Below are 5,905 nucleotides of genomic sequence, written 5' to 3'. Positions count from 1 at the left end.
GCGGGACATTAAACAGTGCACTGAGTTATGAATACCCTTCCCCACCCACAAAATTCTCCCCTGACATGAATGAGCTCATCCACTGATTGGCAGATGGGCTGCATTTGTTGACTTCCTGGCCAGCTGCCCTAAAAGGGTTCACTTTCTGCCACACCAGCAAAGACTGTCAGGGCACCCAGTTCACACTCTCAGGCTGGAAACCCACCTCTGGGGACAAGGTAAACAGACACTGACACAGATGGGCCGGCCTGGCCCTAGTCCCTCTGGTGGTATCCACACGGAGCACTGCAGCATTTGTACAAGGCGGTCAGCTGCTCTTCTGCAGAGCAGGTCCAAAACTGCATGAAATAGGCAAGAAGACGTTCACGTTTAGAACCTGACTACAGAAGAGTCAACATCTCTCAGGCAGCTACTCCACCAAGCACATCATCCACTTCTTCCAGCTTCGGATACTTCCGATTTGCTACCTCAGGGGTGATGTTGTAAACATCTCAGGACAGGTGCTGCAGGGGCAGCGCTGTTCCCCCTCCACCATCAGCCCATTTCCACAAGCCAGGCAGAAAAGCCTCCTGGCGGCCGACTGGGCCCCACAGTCCATTGCTTCAAGATATTGCTTGCGTGTAATTGACACTATCTGTTCATCTGACCTTCTTTATTCTATTCTTTGCAATTCAGGGACTTTTCGTTTATTCCTTAATGTTTCTATCTTAATGTTTCCATGCGCTGGCATTCAGCTGTGTGATTTCAATAGCTGTGTGCCTTACAATAACCAAATCTCCTGGTATTTTGTTTCTGAACAGTAGTAAAGAAGTTTTCAGAACCACACCATGGCAGAGACTGGCTGTCTATTAACCAGCACTTTGTTCTTCTTCTCAGGCAGGCAGGTGGATATTTCCCAGCCTCCCCTGCTGTATGTGTGGCCATATGGCCCTGTTTTAGCCAATGCAAAGTAAGTGACAGCGATGTATGTCATGTACAGGCCTGGACCATAAAGACCTCCTCTGTATTATTCTGAGTGCTTTTACCCATTTACCTCTTTAATGCTGATGAGCACATTAAAATGGGCAGCCAAGAAGGAGGAACTGCAAAATAGAAGGTGCCTGGACCTCTAAATTACTTCTGAGAGGGGAGGCACCTACTCATTTGGAATTTGGATTTTATGAGAGTGAGCAAGAAACTTCTATTATGTTTGAGCTATTGTACGTTTTGGGGTTTGTTGATCACAGTAGTTGGAATCTCCTTAAATAATACATAAACCGAAAGTTTACATGATTAATATGTATTATTTAAGAATAAGAATGCATTGCCATTGAGGAGCCATTTTATTCATTTTTAATTGATTGCTTATTAACTTTCAGAGCTTAGTTTTGGATGTTGATAATGAATTCCCTGGGGAGAACAAGGTGGACAGAGAAATTAAGGAGCAGAGAACAGCATGAGCAATGAATGGAGAATTCAATTGCTCTACGTTAAAAAAATCACACCATGTGGGAGAAAAGACTGATGGAAGATAAAGTTGCAATGTGAGTTTGTGGCAGGATCATGAGAAATATTTTCTGTTAGGCTAAAAATTAGTAATATATCAATTAGAGTCAAGGAAAATGGCTCAGTTGTGTCAAGTACTTTCTGCCTGCCTCTGTAACCACACTGCTCACGTTATATCATAATGTTGTCCATCTGTTAAAAGATACTTTCTGAGGCTTAGATCTAAGATGTCAGTGGTTCTAAATTGACCACAGAATGAATCCAGAATCTGTTGAAGTTGTACTGGTTCCTGTTTCGCCCTTGCTGCACAGCTATTAGCCTAGAACTGAACTTCTCAACTTCCTCAGTGTTATTGACATTTGGGGTTGGATAATTGTTTGTTGTAGGGGCTTGTCCCTGCGCGGTGTGGGATGTTTGGCAGCATCTGTGGCCTCTATCCACTAGATGCCAGTAGTACTCTCCCCACTGCCCAACCTGCGATTAATAAATTGTCTCCAGACATTGTTACATGTCCTCTGGGAGACCAAATCACACTCAGTTGAGAAAACTGTCCTAGGTGTCTCATCACCATGAATTGGTGGAAACGTTTTTCTTTCGCGCGCGCGCGCATGTGTGTGTGTGTGTTTTGTTGCTTGGACCCCCTGTTTTCTTCCTTCTTTGTTAACCTCTTTATTTTAATTGATTACATTCTCCTGTAGCTTCCTGAAATAGAATGCATGGGCGGTAAAATTACTAAAATTTTAACTCTTTTAACTTCAGCTATCCTACTTAATTTAATAGTTTGGCTGACTATACAATTCTTAGTTGGAAATTCGTTTCCCTGAGAATTTTGAAGGCGTTGCTCCACTGTGTTCTAGCTTATAGCATTTTTGTTGAAAAGTCTGATGTCATTCTGATTCTGCAATGTGGGCTCTTGTAATTTCTCTTGGGAAACTTCTAGAATTTTCTCTGTGCCCCCATGTATTCTGAAATTTCACAGTGATACGTTTTTATGTATATCTGTGTAACCATTATGCTGAGGACTTGATGCTCCCTCTTAAAGAATTCATGGGCTCCAGCTTGGAGAAAATGTTGAACATTTATCTCTGATAATTTTCTTTTCTCTATATTTTCTTACCTTTTTTCCTGGAATTGTAAATGTTCAGCGTTTTAAGTCCTGGTTTAATATTCTAGTCTTTCCCTTTTTTCTGCTTTTTGAGAGGTTTCTTCATCTTTGTCTTTAACCTTTCTATTAGAATTCCTTTTTTACTGTCATGATTTTACCTTCCAAGATTTTTATTGTTTTCTGTGCATGGCATTTTAAAAAATTATCTCATGTTCTCATTTTATGAGTATAATAATTCTAATCTCTCTGAAGATCTAAAGTGCTAGTTTAAGAAAAAAGTCTTTTGCTTCTTTGCTAAGTTTCTTTTCTTTTTCCCCTTTGTTTACTTTAGTCTTTATATTAGAGGCTTTCTTCAAATGTCTGGTTATACATGATCTTCTGTTAGGATTTAGAAAATAGACATAAAAAATTGATCCAAAAGTATGTGTGTGTATGTGGGTTTTGTCCATTGGTGTGATCTACTATGTGATATTTAAACTTTTGTTTTACTGGGAGATTCACCCGAGTCAGTATCTTTTGTTCTTCTATTGTCCCTGTACGTCTCCATTAAGAATATTCATTTATCCTCCAGCCCAGGATGTATCAGCCTTTCTATAAGCATTCTTAGGGCTGATTGGGAAAACAGGCTTCAATGATAATTAATAACTATTCATTTTTCATGTGGTGTCATTGCTCATAGTAATATGCAGTGTCCCTGAGTCCACTGCATTAGACGGGAGAAGTGACCTGACTGTTAACATTTGGGAAAGTGATCTGAGGAATCTAATGATATCCCATAGCTAACCAATTCTCCTGACTTCTACCGCATCAATTACCTCCAATTGTAGATGGCTTTAATCACTGTTCCCCACTGTGGTTCTGTGACGAAATCTCCTGCTTCTGTTGCTTTCTTTACTGACTGTGTAATTTTCAGCTTTGATGTGTTAGTCTACCACATGGGATAGGTTGAATAATAGCCTCAAAATATTATTGAGGACCTAATCCATGGAACTTGGGAGTGTCACTTTACAAGGCATAGGGGGGCATTGCAGATGTGATTCAGTTAAGGATCTTGAGATGGGGAAATTATCTTGTTTTATACAGATGATCCCTAAATGTAATCGCTGGTATTTTTACAAGGGGAGTCTGAGGGACGATTTTTTTTACTTCAGAAGAGGAAGACAGTAATGGGATAATGAAACAGATTTGAAGATACTTTGCTTGTAGCTTTGAAGATGGAAGGTGGGGTCCTGAACCAAGGAATGCAGCTCTAATACTCAGAAATACACCATAGAGCTTCCCAAGGATGCACAACTCTGCCAGAAACTTGGTTTAGGTTAGTGAAACCATTTTGGATTTCTAACCTTCAGAAGTGTAAGAGAATAAATGGGTGTTATTTTAAGACATCAAGTTTATAATAATTGTTTAAAACAGTCATTGGAAACTAATACACCAGTCATCCACCTCCTTCCTAGTTTCCAAAGTTGTGTTAAAGTAACTTCCTTTACACATCGTCTTTATCCTTGTGTACTATGTCTTTTTCAATCATTTTTGCCTTTGTCATGACAGTTTGGGTAGAGAAATACTTAACACCTTTTAATCCTTTATGTATTTGTGTTTAAGTTTTCTTTAGAGGTATCCAAATAATACGGCACATGTAATTTATTGACAATGCTTGCTGGATAATAAATGTACATTTTGTTTGCATTTTGTGGTTTTTTTTATGACCTTTGTCTATTTATGTACAGTTTGTTAGCATATAGCATTTGTAATGGAGGAAATAGACATGATTAGAAAATAGCAGTCAACACTATTTTGGAGCTATTGGTAAGTGCAATTTGGCAAAAAACATGAAATAACTAATATCAGAAAAATAGAGATTATCTCTATTTGCTAATAATGTGAACATATACCTAGAATATTTAACATTCCATTTTTATAAATGATAGTAATAATATATTATAGTTAAAAACAAAAAGATGTCTGCAAAATGAGGTGCATATAGACCACCAATTTTGAATGATCAGATACACAGAATATAAAATAAAATAAATACACCTATTGAATTTAATGAAATATTATAAGAGGACACTAAAAGTAATATGAAAAAAAGTGCTATCAAAATGAATTAGCTAATCTGAAAAAATGAAGTAAGCCTATTAGAAAGCAGTCGAAGATTGAAATTAGGAATTTAGAGATGGTATTCTTCTTTGGGCATAACTGAAGAAATAATTAGTGAACTGGTATCTAAAGAGATTACACAGAAATATCAAAAAGAGACAAATACGAATGAAAATCTGAGAGACATTGAGTGGCATACAGGATAGAGTGTTAAGTTCTAAATATCAAAGTATTCTAGACAGAATAAAGAGAAAAAAGAGAAGTCATATTAGAAGAGATAGTGAAATTTTATAGAATTTATTAAAGACAAAAGCTCTTATATTTTGAATGTCCCCCAAATCCCTAAATATGAAAAGGCAATTCAAAGAAGAACAAATCAGGGAAATATAAATCTAAACTAAAATGAGATACAATTACACCATACAAACTGTTAAAAAAAAAATGTAAAAGCCTGAACATACCAAGTGTCCGTAAGATGGGGAACAGTAAGAACTCTGATAAAGTGCTGGTAGACTCTAAGTTGATATGACTACTCTGGAAAACAGTTTAGCATTATTAGTAAAAATTTAAAATTATGAAATCCTACTTTTAGAATTTAACCTACAGAAATGAAAGTATCAATAAAGAATGTTCATGTGTAATGCTATTTTAACATTGTTTATAGAGGCAAAAACTGAAGGAAGAAGAGGAGAAGGGAAAAAGGAAAGCAAGGTAGTGATGACTAAAATATCTTTTATAATATGGTCCCAATCATATAAATTATATGCAAATAAATGCACGAAGAAAATCATGAAAAGTCTATCACAAAATATCATGGTGGTTATTTAAATTAGGGGATTGGATTTCCTTTATGTTTTATTACTTTATGAATTATTAAAAACTTGTCAATAAAGCAGGCATTGTAAAAATGTATAATAAAAATAATAAAGCTATTTTTTCTTCTGGAAAAGCAAAAAAAAAAAAAAAAAAAAAAAAAAAAACTTAATATATAATAAAAATTAAAATTTTTTTTTTTTTTTTTTAAAAATTTTTTTTTTTTTTTTTTTTTTTATTCATTTGGCAGATAGAGATCACAAGTAGGTAGACAGGCAGAGAGAGAGGAGGAAGCAGGCTCCCCGCTGAGCAGAGAGCCCGATGTGGGGCTCGATCCCAGGACCCTGGGATCATGACCTGAGCCGAAGGCAGAGGCTTTAACCCACTGAGCCACCCAGGCGC

General features: G+C 36.8%; 1 pseudogene; it reads right to left on the bottom strand.

Moving 5' to 3' along the window:
• Nucleotides 1–254: 254 nt before the first annotated feature.
• LOC111147217 lies at nt 255–598 on the bottom strand (annotated as a pseudogene).
• Nucleotides 599–5,905: the final 5,307 nt, after the last annotated feature.

This window comes from Enhydra lutris, unplaced genomic scaffold (genome assembly GCF_002288905.1).
Source record: "Enhydra lutris kenyoni isolate GAN:26980312 unplaced genomic scaffold, ASM228890v2 scaffoldscaffold16, whole genome shotgun sequence".
Classification (NCBI taxonomy): Eukaryota; Metazoa; Chordata; class Mammalia; order Carnivora; family Mustelidae; genus Enhydra; species Enhydra lutris.
The sequence above is the reverse complement of the archived record's forward strand: the minus strand, read 5'-3'. Positions and strand labels throughout refer to the sequence as shown.